The sequence below is a fragment of the Diadema antillarum genome, unplaced genomic scaffold (assembly GCF_040938485.1).
Source record: "Diadema antillarum isolate AM-2024a unplaced genomic scaffold, OU_Dant_1.0 scf00000075, whole genome shotgun sequence".
In the NCBI taxonomy this organism is placed as follows: domain Eukaryota; kingdom Metazoa; phylum Echinodermata; class Echinoidea; order Diadematoida; family Diadematidae; genus Diadema; species Diadema antillarum.
In genome coordinates this window covers 3992285-4006806 of record NW_027270964.1, presented here as the reverse complement: position 1 = coordinate 4006806, position 14522 = coordinate 3992285, and positions in this window count along the sequence as shown.

Genomic DNA, 14522 nt, shown 5'->3' with positions numbered 1-14522 from the left:
GTGGAGTAAATGTTCTGCACTGTATTCTTTCTATGAGTTATCCCTTTCTTATTTTGTATTTCCAATAAGCCTTTTTTTTTCAAAAATGCTTTGACAAATCAACTCCAGAATGATATGGATTAGGTTTAAAGCCCAGCACTTCATATCTTGCTCAGAAGGGCTCTGTTTAGATCAAACTTTCTGTCAAGAAAAACAAGTTATTCACTTTAAATTTATGATGGACTGGTATGCCTCTTGAAGTGAGAAAAATAAAAAGTATTAAGTAAAGTATGTTTGATTTATCTTGATAATCAGAATACTCTCACAGTCTTCTGAAATGCCTGTGTACTGCTGTGGGAAGATTTTTTTTTTTTTGTCATTGATGATCTTTTTCTTTCTTCAGCACAATAGGCAACACTTCTTCAACCTCTTCAACAAATCCTACTGGCATATTACAGTCATATGTTCTGGGACGAACACTGCACTAGGGCTTTCTATAGCTCAGTCGGTAGAGCACCGGTCTAGCAATCCGGAGGTCTCGGGTTCGAATCCCGATGGAATCCCATTTTCTTTGCTCACTTTTCCACTAATATTTTATTTTTTAGCAGTTTGGAAAATTTAAACAACTTCTGGAAGTGGGTTCCATGTTTCAGTTCTACACAAATGTATGTATTGCATTTATACAATTGTGATATCAATGCAAATTTAACGATGTCATGAAATCCAGCCAGTAGTTACATGTGTAAGATCAAGTGAGGTTATAATTTGAAATTGTAAATTGTATATACTGGTGTAACTATTAAGTGATATTCTGTCAGTATGTATACGCATTGAATACTTTTTTTCATATGCTGGTGCTAATGTTTTCAATATTGATCACCCACACAGTTGCATCCCAAACAAAATGGACATTTTATATTTGTTAATGTGTAACTAGCTCTGTGATGGTGATATAGTGTGATATATTGTATATAAATTGGTGTAGAAAGTGTACAAACCTGCATTCACATATGATAGGAAGTGATAAACTTTTTACTCAACTTGCCATACACACATGAACTTCAGAAATTCTTGTCATTCTTGTCCTGTTACTTGCTTAATTCAAGTTACTTTGAATGGTTGCATGTGTCTGTAAATGAATAGTGAATAGATATATGTATATGTATATATATGTATATATATATATATATATATATATATATATATATATAATTATATAAATATATATATATATATATATAATATATATATATTATATATTAATGTATATAATATGTATTTATATGTATGTGTATATCTATATATATATATATATATATATATATATATATATATATATATATATATATAGGGTTGGGCCATCGGGTATTTGAGCTTGGGTCTGCCTGAACCGCTATGACGTCTCCATGGCCGAGTGGCTTAAGGTGTTGGCGTTCCACGCCAAAGACCCGGGTTCAATTCCTGGCAGAGACCAATTTTTCAACTCTTGCGCTTTTCCGAAAAGGAGGAACAGTAAGAGGAATAATGATGTCAAAGCTACGCACCGATTTCTCCTTCCTTTCTCATATCTCACAATATATATATACATTCATACTAGCTGGTAATGCATTTTTGGCCAATAAAGCATATGCCTTCTTTAGGAGTCTTGACAATGACGGTATCATAGTCAATATCACCCAATATCAATACATGTATCTACGTATATCAATATAGACTTCTTCAGGAGTCATTGTCAAGACTCCTGAAGAAGGCGTAGGACGCCGAAAATATGAGTACAATAAACTCATGCTTTATTGGCCAAAAATGTATTACCAGTCTAGTTTCTCCATTTCTTCGTGGAGTCAATACGTGAAATCCCAACATACATGTACCTATACATATTTATACAAATACATAATTATTTTAGCATACTTATATATGGGGGTAATGGGGATTTCAGGTCCTGACATAAATTTCTACTTTCAGCCTCTGATGGACAATATTTTGCACAAAACAGTAGAAGTGACAACACAAAAATGCTTCAAGTGTCAGAGCAGAGAAAAATGTGGATGTGTGTATGTGTGTATGTGTGTGTGTGCCCGTGTGTGTGTGCGTGTATGTGTGTGGGCGTATGGTGTGTGTGCATGTGATTGTGTATGTGTGTGTGTGTATGTTGGTATGTATGTACAATGTATATGTGGCGGGGATGACCGTGCGGTGAAAGGAAGGGTGGTAAACCAGACGACACCAATAATCTTTGATGCTCGATTTCAAGAAGGTAACATCTCAAAAGAATAAGAAACAGACAGACAGACATACACACACACACACACACACACACGCACACAAGCAACAGGTACTTGTGGGAGTACACACACACGCCTTATACACATCGCATACACAAATGCGCACAGAAATAGTCAAGAATTCTTTCGTTTTCAGGGTTATTTAATAAAATTGTTTTAAAAAAATACGCCGAATTAAGTTAAAAAGGTTAGGTTGTAGCCATCTAGTCTGACCAAAGGCTTGTCTCCGTGAGAAATACGGTGAATGGCCTACCCACATCAACCAAAGTACCTCATAAGCGGTTCATAAATCATAGGCGGCAGAAATTTACTGATATCATTCCCATAAAAAACATCGACAAAGACAGCAGCGCTTTATCCACAGCCGCTGCAAGCAGTAGCATTTTTGGATATGAATATTGCCCGTCACAGTATATTGATTCTCTTCTTCATCAAGCAGAGGAATAAGGAGATACAAAGGGGAAATCAAGAGTTCTAAATGGGGCTGCGAATGGGTGTCGGTGGTGTGTGTTGTCTAAAAACGGTCACATCAGCACGAGTTCATGACAAGCTTAAGTTAATTCCGCCATTCTGTAAGTTAAAAGATTGGCAAGCATCCTCAGAACATCATTGACAAGTAAAAAAAAAAAATAAAGCGTCTAGAAAATTTCATGAAAGAGATAACCTCATTTCATAATCAATCGTCCCTGTTCCCATGTTTTAAAGACAAAGCTCAACACCATTATTTTCCTATTACAAAGTTAATCTAGATTACTGCTGAATAAAAAGAAACAGAAAAGGCAATCCTTTGATGAAGTAAGGGACACAATAATCGTTATTTGGTGATGAGGTAGGAGTTTTTCTTCCATTTGTGTGCCCTCTGTACAAATAAAATTTGTAATATCGCAACTGCTGATCTACATTCTAACAAACATGTCGGCAAAGAGGAACCAGCGGGAATCAAACCTATTATCTACTAGGCCTACTATTTCGATTCCCGCTGGCTTCCTTTTTTGTTTGTTTGTTAAAAATGTCGATCAGCAGTTGCGATCTTATCAATTCCATTTGTACAGAGGGCAGACAAATTGAAGAATAACTCATACCTCGTATATTCACCCCTCTGCTTAACAATCTCTTGTTTTCGATTTTGGTAATAAATGCAAACACCGGACAGAGGTAAAACTAGCTGACAGTAGCAGAAGATGTTGAAACAGACGACAGAGAGGGCTTGAGAGATTCCTTCTGATTCACGGAGAAATCGTATGAGCTCTCCTCGTCCAAGCCCGCCTGGGAGTGGCGCGAAGTGCTGTGCGACGTCGTCTGGTTCATGGGGACGGGAGAACGACACAGGTCCCATACCTGTCGCATCGCTATCTTCGACAACCCCGAGAAAATCACGTAATCATGCAACCTATTCCCATCGTCATACAAGATGAACGGGTTCCGCAGAGGTTCGAGGTACACAAAGTCCTCGACTGGTCGTAGTCTGATGCCTAACTTTTGGAGACAGAAACCAACAAACACGTCTTCCCAAGGGAAGAGGGGAATAGAGAGAGAAATGCGGTAAGCAGACGACGCGATGTCTGTTGACATGATGTAGCCAGCTCCTTGGAAATATGGCGGGAAATACTTGTCAGCGTAATATTCCTCAGATAGGTAAAATTTACTTGTTTCCGTTCTGTCAACTAAAGCATCTACCAAAACTTGTCCTGCCGCAAAGTTTGCCCTAGGTGAGACTCGCAGGACGTCTAGCATTCTCGCTTGGTTGATTGTCGAGTCGTCGTCAATCTTGAGAGTGAAATGAGCATGAGGACAGTACTTTGTTACCCATTTTAGACCCATCACAGTCTTGCGAGTCAGATTCACATAAGTATCCTGGAAGTCCTCCTGGACGATGTCGCCAAACATGGCGGACTCCTTGTTGATCCTCCGCTGCGTGTCGGCACCGGTCGTCCCTGCCAGCAGGAAGACGATGGAAGCAGCGCGACGGTCGACAAGCGGCCACTGACTCGTCCTCCCGTACGTCTGTCGAATCACATCGCGACGTCGCTCATGCCAGGGAGCCGACATGACGAGAATCATTAGGTATGTGCCCCGCCGAGTCTTGTTACCATGGTAACACGCTTGGGCGGCATTGTGGATGTAGTTAAAGTGATGTGGGTCTGGTGGTCCCCGAAAATACGCTCCTCTTTCCTTCCCCTCAGCTTGGTCCACCGAATACGTTGCCCTCGGCGTTTGTTTCTGTAAAGGTCCTGTCTTGGCCAGTGGTGCTTCCGGGGCGTCCTCCATTAGTGGCACATCGTTTATTTTCACTTTTACAAATGAATCAGCTATCAATGTTTCTCTCATCCCAACCCCTGTTTTAGGCGTATCTCTTAAAAAATCGTCTCTGCGTTCATGCTTATCTGATGCCTGATTAACAGGTGAATCTAACTGACTTTTCTCATGTGGTTCTTCCTTCGATACTTTTATATCTCTTATAGGTCTTTTTCTTAATCGTACTTTCCTTGATACTGCATTTTTTATCGCATTCTTTCTAATTTGCGCCCCCCTTAAGGGAGTTTTTCTGAGAGTCCCTTTTCTTACGCCCTCTTCTTTAGAAAGTGATTTTTCCAACACTTTGTCCTTTGATGGGAGATTTCCCATAGCTCCGTCTTTGTTGTTTCGTGACAGCCACTCGTCCAATATTTCTTTTCCACGCGTGTGTGCAAACGGTGTTTTCCTAACAGCTACTTTTCCGTGTCCTGATGCTCTAGATGGTATTGTGACGTCAGCCTCAGGTCCTTTGACATCCGGGAGCTCCTCATCCAGATGGAGCCACCACTCGCTGCCATCCACCGACTCCTCCGAGTCAGAGTTCGACTCACTGGTGGGCGTGTCCCAAGTCCCAAACATGACGGGTACAGTGTCTGGTCTGCTCAAGATTCTCCTGTCGAGTTGATACCCAGTGTTGGCGTGACGCCAGAGATACACGTGCCACAACAGGGCGTTCACGAAAATCAACCAGAGCCGCCAACCAAGGTTGTACCGCCTCCTCAGCATAATGAATATCCGCATTTTGCTATTTTTACTCCACCGCACTGATCAGGAAAAAGACGCGCATCCTGGAAATGTCTTTGAATGATGTTTGGTGCTGCTCCCATTCCTAGGGGAAGGTTAGAAGAAACGTTACGAAAAGACGCCATTAAGCTTGCTGTGGTAATACCAGTACACTCTCATTTGTGAATTCCTAGAAAAAAAACAACAACAACAATAATACATGCTTTTCGTTAAGATTTGAAAACGGTGCATTTGTTTTGTATTCTTCTCAGCAATTCAGTTCATGCTTTGGGTGTTTCCAATCGTCACAAGGGACGGACATTTGGATGCCCCGTAATTTTATGGGTGATATCACAGTGCGAGTATACAAGCATGCGCACATGTATTGCGACATCAAAAATAGTTTGCGATTCATTGCAATCACTCAATAGGTCAGTTTTATCAAGATACGGACCAATCACTAACTACGGTATATACGGCTGTCGATCAATAACTTTGTCGTTATACAATGACTACTAAAAAAACCCAAACCTTCCACACAGAACGTGGAGATATGATTCACATGAAACATTCGTATCACAACACACATGTGAGTGTATCATTGTACATTAGATACATAGGAGGGGTTGCGAGAAGGGGTATCGACGATGTAGGCTACATGTACATGTACAGCTGTGCAACACCAGCGTATAGCTCCATCAAAAAAAAAAAATGATAACAATATTCAAAGAAGAAAACGAAAATGGATTTTAAAAAAACTTTATTTTATCCAAGGAAATGCTTTTTCAGGTGTTCCTGCTGTCTGTCATGATGTGATGTGATAATAGAGACTATGACAAGACCCCTCCCTATTCCGCAGCCGAGTTGAGAGGTGTGAAACACCGTCCTCGTGATCTCACGTCTTGTTGAGAAAGTATTGTATATATACGGGTACGTACGATCTGACACAAAAGGAACGAACCAACCAGAGATGCAAGACATAGCAATGTAATGTTTACAAGCTTCCACCATCATTCGGGATCCTGGTAGAGATGATGTACTAGTACTGTAAGTATCTTGTGGTGCAGTTTCTTGGACACTTTCTTGAATATATCACTATAAACACACAGCATTAGGTGAAAACATTTTTATTCAAATACCGACCCAAGGAAAAGCATTTAGAAATACGAAAACCCACTTCTTGTGTGGTCAATAACTGAACATACTACAAGCGATGGTTGGCGGGAATTGCTTTACACTGATACCAGTTCATTGCTTTGATGCGATTATCTACTGGGTACTGTGATGAAACCGAAGGACCCATTTATCCAAGTAAACTAAGATTCAACTAACCTTTCTCAAAGTAAATGTCTCCATATTTGTGATTGGCGGTTCACGTTGCTTCTCTACCTGTCCTTTGAACACGAGATGGCGATTCTGGGCGTCGCAGATGAGATACACAACGTGGACGTCGTCCAACATTCTCTTATGCCCAGCATCAGGTGCACATTGTATATATGACTAAAACTGACCTCATGGGCTCGTGTACTAGGTATATTTCGATGGTTTAGACTGCGGCCGCCTTGCTTTTGTTAACTGGTTGTATGGTGCTAGCCGTGATTGGAGGGTTTCGGGAAGGCTTTGAACAATAGGACTGCGAGACGCTTCGCAGGTTCCGTTTGAAACACATACAGACAAAGATATGCATCACGGAGCTCCAGACTGAGACACACACACCTTACACACAAACATGATTGTAACTGCTAATCTTCCATCTTAACTGTTTTGTGATGCTCTGTTGTGTACGGTTCTCTGTGTTAACCTTGTCTTTGTTCCTGTTGCCGAGTTCCATTATCAGATACTCCTCCGTATGGTGATATACGAAAGAAGACTTGTGGCGGCGGCTTTTAACTCTTACCCACTCACTTACACAGCTCTCACCTGTATGTAACGTGCTCTGTAGAAAATTGGTGAAATAATAGGCGAGTTAATCTGTATTTCTTAACGCTTCTCCTCGAGACCGCTTTCATAAAGTCCCATCGCCACAAACCCCGTTATCCTTGTGGATTGAAAGACTCGAGGAAAGTGATTATGCCGAGGGCACAATGCTCATGAGAAGTCTCAATGTTACATTACTGTATACCATGCTCTGGAGCATTATTCCTATACCAGAGTGTGTGTGCGCGTGTGTGGAGAAGGGGAGTGACTAATATAGATAAGAAAATAAAAGGCAGATTGATTAATTAATGCTAATTTAAGATCTATTTTCCTTTGTGCTAAGGCAGATAGAAATTGGAGCTTTTATCAAAGGATTTCATTTTCATATGTCTTGTGCACTTATTGACTGGAGATATCATTTAAACATTGATACATTGCTCACTTGGACATTCAAGTAGTATGATTTGAATATAATCCTCAACAGGAAATATCATACAGTACTACGTATATTCGTTTGGTAGACCCTATATGTGGAAATCTGCACGTTTGTTTACTTGAACATTCAAGTAGACAATTTTCTAAGTGTACTTGACAGAATATAATCATGTTTCATATATTCATTTTGTATATTCAAACACTAAAGTGAAATGAATAGCCACGAATAAAAATTCAAATTAAAGCAAATATTTTGAAAAGACAGTGTGTGTGTGTGTGTGGGGGGGGGGGGGGTAGGGGGATGTCGGTTGTTCAGTTATATGGTTTTATCAGAGGAAAACGGTAAGGACAATAATACCTTAAGGTATCTAGTCAAAAAAGGAACGTTCTTTGTGACTGAAATTAAAAGTAGGACCATCTCTTAAAAAATAGAATTTAGGGAACAGTTTAGTCATACTAAATTTTAAATCACTTGAAAACTGTCCGCGTCATCCCAGTCTATAAAATCTCCATCACACACACACACACACACACACACACACACACACACACACACACGCACACGCACGTACACACACACTTACGTAATTTTTTAACTCTGTGCAAGTTGCATATATCGAGAAGGATCAACTGAATTAATATATTCTTAGCCATGTTTCAAATTCAATTTTGGTTCCACATACACGCAAAAAATAAGACACGAATACACACACACACACACACACACACACACACACACACACACACACACACACACACACATTGATATATACCAAATACATAATGCCGAAATGTGTCATTTACAGTAAATACAGGATGCTATTAACAAACGTCGTTTAAAACTTTCCAACCACCGTTTTCCGATATCCATGTAGTATAATAGTACTCTAAACATACGGAGTTGGCATTTTGCATGCTACATCTTGTTAATACATTTCTCCATTTTTTTATACTAATGTTCAATTGTTTGATAATCTGAATTTCATTTGTTTCGCTTCTCTAAGAGACTGAATCTTATAATCTTATATTGGTCTTGTCATACTAACTATGGCATTGGTGTTACTCAGCCTGGTAATGGACAGTTTCTTTGTTGGAATGTTTGTTGTATGGCGGACACCCTTGTTTCAGTTCAAAGGACTGTTCGGAAAGGGGGCTAATCAAAACGTTTAAACAACAACAACAACAACAACAACATCATCATCATCAACAACAACAACGTAACGTCTTACATATCTCAGTAACTGATATCTATTTTCAATGATTATGTCATTTATGTCTTTGTTGCGGACAAATTAACAGAATTTGTTTATACACTTTGATAAGAAAGTAGCTGCTTTATAATTAGTCCATGTATTTGCGCGACGCCTGCACAATATATATTTTTAAACTTTGTCAACAATCAACTGCTTAAAGGAAGTTGCATTAAAAGGAAATATGTTGCTTAGTTTGTGTTCCCTTTGCTCTCAAATCCATGCACCCATACTGTCCAGAATGAAAATCATCTACAAAAATACCAAACAAACTCGAGTAAACTCGCAAGCATAATCACTATATTCGCGTACATACACCTTAAAAGGATGAACTACTTTTTGTATTACATTTTATTTCGTATCGCAAGTATTTTCCCTATATTCCTTAAGACCAATGTACTTTTATGTTTTACTACATACTAGTAAATACTTTCACTTTTTCTTCTTTACATATCGTTCTTTCGCGAAGGAATGGTAAATAATTGGCAAGTTATAATTTTATAAGCAACGCAGATATCATTGTTATTACAAGGTTCCCCTTTGTCACTTTTTGTGTTTGGTAGGCAAAACAAAGTCTGTAACCTGTAACCAATCTTTGTAACAGATCCGTTTCTCCCATTTCATTAATATGACATACATGACAAATAGTACTAACTGATATGATACATATATCAAGGCAAGCCCGACATTAAACTGCTACGCTGACTCTAAACAGGACCGAGAGCTTATAAGTAATTGCTGGTATGCTAACTGCTGTGAGTGAATCCGATGATCGGAAGCACTGATAACTGACCATTGTATTTTTTACAAAGGCTTCAAATGGCCAGTAGTGTTCGTGTAGGGCTAGCGTGATCTAACAAATAAATCGCGTTTATAGGATAATGTCAAGGGACCGTTGAGAGAATTACTCTGTAAAACTCCAGGGCTTTGTCAAATAACAATACCTTTCGTTACGCAATAAGTAAACAATTTCACGATTATAGCCAATGTCTGATATACGCAAACGCAAGTCAGTAGTAAAGTGTAGTTTGGCTGTAGATATTATAGTAGCGTGTAAACGTCATATTTACTCCTTCTCCAATAATTTAAGGCAAGAATGCAAGATAAAAAGTCCAACTTCAGTGGTGACATATGGCGTATGATAAACTTACCAACAGCTGACATGACCTTTCTACACATACATTTCATAATGTTCATCTTGAGGACATACAATGCTCTTACAAACTTAAATCGATATCCACGACACACAAGCATTGTGTACTCTACTTGAAAGCATGTGTGATGTATGTATATGCCCTTGAAATCATACAGAAATATAGGTTTAACATCTGCACGCTCAGTTTAAGATTGTAGATTATGTAAGAACATCATGTCACTGCGGTTATTTCATAAAAGACATAACACTGGCAAGGTCGGGTGGATATATGTACAACCGAACAGTATGTCTCATGGCAACCAATAATGCATTCTGACTGTTGACTTGTGAGTGTTTCTTTGAGGTGATCCAAATAATTCACAAAATCCATATTCACAGCCTGTGTAGTAGTTGTTGATCTTGCGTTATAAAGTGAGTTTGACTCAGTTTGCATCATTAGTTTTTGCTCGGTATAGACCTCTTCGGTTTGGTTTCTGTTTTTAGATTTATTGTTTATTTCAGCCATAACTACCCACAGTTTGCTTACAGCCATAGTTGGTTTATGTACAAACATAGCAATGCACCTGACTCATTGCATAACTACTGAATAGTCTTTTCCTGTTTTTTTTTTTTAAAATCTTTTTGGGAAGCCCCCAGTAACGGCCAACAGAAGCTACAGTGTCTTGAAAATGAATACGTCTGTACAGGACAAGGTCCGACATGCTGTTTTCTTGTCAACATTTGGTTCTGAAGTTGTGCATGGTATTTTGAATTGAGTACAAAATACCATTATTTCAGGCCCTTGACATGAGATCAAACACATTGGATGGAATGTAGATCCTCATTCACTTTCACACTTAACATCCTTTTAATGTAGTCTAGGGTAGTCGAATAGAATATATTGCAAGTGAATATTGCGAGTGAATACACTTTGGACCTGCTTGCACTAGCTGCCCTGTAAAGTTCTGCATGCAAGTGAATCGACACCCATCAGCATGGGACACGTTTTGATGTGTATTAGCCAATAATGTCCATCCTGTTAGAGATGAGTGGTAGAGGCAGATCGAAGAGCGGTCACGTGATCTTGCTGAAGTCACGTGGTCATGAGATGGATTGAGAGCTCCTTGGTAGATATATCTTGAGAAGGACTGAGCATCCTGCGCACCTAGGAAACGTTTTGCTGTCTTTGCGAGGAACCCACCAGCACAGGGGACATCGGATCCGGTACTTCTTGTATCTGAAAGGAAACAAAATTCACGTGATAATTGATGATTAAGTAGATCATGCAGTTTGTATTTGCGTATTTATGCGTGTGTTTGTGTGAACGTGTGACTGTCATAAAAGACAAACAAAACGCATGGTTTATCGGTATAATCCGGGATAAGGAACATTATAGGCCTACTAGCATTTGGTCAAAAACTGTTCTTACGCGAACTTGGTTTTTAGGTTGACGAATGCCATGATGAGGACTTTTTTTTTGAGGGGGTCAGTTTTAAAAAGAATCTATATTTTGGTGACTTGACAGCCAACAAGTAACCATCTGTTTCTCGCAAACAGAAATGCAGTTTTATCATTCTTTTCATACGTGTGTATTGAAAAAAAAATGATAATTTCGAGTTTGTTACTTTTTTTTGGGGGGGGGGGAGGGCTTGATTGTTTACTGCAGAGAGAATCAATGTAATCTGTTTTTCATTTTTGAAATTGCAGATTGAGACTAATTTGGTGCTACATGAAGAATGATCAATGAAATATACAACTTAAAAACGTAAAAGAAATTTAACGCGACGCAACAAATCCGACAATGCTTAGTTAGATTATCGCATAAGAGTAATGATACTAGCTCTTATTTCAATGATTTCTTGCGTCGTCATGCACAAAGAGGGAAAACACAAAAAACTTGAAAAAAGCATTGAGAAAAATATTCCGAACGCCAGTTTCATATCAGCATAATTAATATGATATTGACAAACCATGATTGCAGAAGGATTCTTTGGAATCGCTAAGTCCACGGCAAGTTTGCACGAGACAAACGACATGGAGTTGTGTGTTTTAGCTATGAGATTCAGTCTTATGGTTTCAAACTTGTCATTACCACTGATAAATAAAGTTATCCGCGGCAGCTGAGAGTAATGGTCTTGAGTGTGAATGCAGTATGGGAGATTCGAACCTCGTACCTGATACCACAGGCGTTACAGAGCGGAGTCTCGTCCTCGGCATCCCTCCACAGTGGCGTACATCTCGTCTTACACGACTCGCACTGCTTTCCTACGTAAGATATGAACAGATGAATCAAATAACTGTGTCAATATACAAAAGATTCGACACAAAAGTATGTTCAGCTTGTAACTAATAGGGCTATTTACGCACCACCTTATATATGGCATACATTGTCCTATAATTACATGTCTACCCACCCCTATACGCGTAAATACGAATCATCGAAACTGTAGCGGAACGTCAACCGTACTCGACTCGCAAATGGAAAGAAAAGTACAGAGCCCTCTATGTTGAAAGTATTCATCATGTTCATTGAACTACAACACACTGCGTGCTCTTAAACTCATGACGGAGTTTGATCAGCGTGGAAACCATTGATCGATTTATACTACACTTACAGCTATCAGTACAGCACAAGGTGCTTTGGATGTACAGGGAAGGCAAAGAAGAATGTCACGAGTAAAAATAGTATTATATGCACGTGTGACATGCACATCATATATCAGGGCTCGACACTAAAATTTTATCTGTTGTCTCATTCGGGCCACTAAAATCTTTGAATTTGAAATTTTGGTTGCTCTAAATAAAAGGAAATATATTATTCAGACTGAAATTTAGCCGTCGGATCCGGGCCATCAAAAGATAATGTTTGGTGGCCCGACATCAATTTTGAATGGCCCGGGTTTGAAAGGAATACATAGGATATGTAGGCATGGGATCTTTTCTCTCCCTCATTTTTTTTTTTTTACATTCAATTTCAATTCTAATCCACAGTTTTTGTAACACAGCAAATGTTTATTTAAAATTTCATCTAGCACACGGAGAACACACACACACACACACACACACACACACACACACACAATTATGTCCGTTTTCCATCTATGAGCGTTGCCTTACCATATCCCCTCGAGCTTGAGGAAACTTTTCCTAAAGGATGCGACGTTGACTTGGTAATTGATGATTGCAGCGCTGAAGACAGAGTCATCCTCGCTCTTGACCTAGTGCTAGTCGAGAGGGAGAACGGCACGTCGGTCTTGATCTCCCCATCGTGGTCCGTTCCAGAACTGCTGGATTCGGAGTCTAATCTTCCCGACATCGAGACGTGATCGTCACGTGACAGTCTACGCCATCGTAGAGCGGATCGTCTAGAGAGCAATCGTCTGCAACGACGGATCCTGGGTGAACCGGGGTATACGTTATTTTGTGAGCAAAGGATTATGTAAGGATAACACGACTGTTTCATAAGGATTGAGAGTAAGTTGCAATCAATCGCAAATTGAAATCAAATGTAAGTGTCTTTATGAAACAGGGCTTACGCTCAATATTGATATGAAGTCATCAAAACAGAGGTTGGTAGACAAAAGTTCATGTACATGTACTTGTGAAAACAGGACTTGAAGCTAACTTTGAAGACCGATTCTTAGTTTTATAACACAACAGGGCAATACTTGACGATCTATACTGTCTCCATAGGAAGACCTAAAACGAAAACCGCATTACTGCATGACTCATATCAAGTTAAACATGTTAATGCAACACCTACATCCCAAAATCAAGAAGCTTAAAAAAGAAAACAAAAGAAAACTCTACCAGCACGTCATACCACGGGGCGTCCTACCTGAAGGAGGGTTTGATGTTCAGCTTGGTAAAAAGGATTGGTTCGTCTCCAGCGATGGAGGTCTCGACGGAAAACGTGACTCCAGTAAATTTGGGATCGTTCAGTCGCGGACTTCTCTTCGGACAAGTTGCCTTCCGACTCTTCGATCTCCTGGTCGATGGCGACGAGGAACACGATGACTGCGAATCCGAGGCACTCGATGAGTAGGAATAGAGTGTTTCAAGAGACGAAGAGGGACTCAGTGAAGACGATGACGAGGTAAACGTCAACGAAGAGGATGTCGACACCTTCTGGCAAGTCGTTGCAAGGTAACCGGCTATCGAATTCCGGTGATGACAGCCATAATCTGGGTATGGTCTGTGGGTAACCACGGACAGTCGTCAATATTGTCTATAGTTTGTCTACCACTATTACTACCTCCAAGGAATTTATAACAATGGTCTTCATGTTCTTCCCGGATCCACTAAACATAAAAGATAACCAGTGGTATAGTTAAACTGTAAAGACTACGACCTGCTTGTCTTTGAACTATCCAATTAATGCGATACAATGTTTGAACTATTTGTCATTTAACCGATAAATCTTAATACGTAATAAACAGATGTGATATATGTTTCTGCTGATGGCTCTTGAATATAACGGATTCGATGAGTTAAATGATTCAG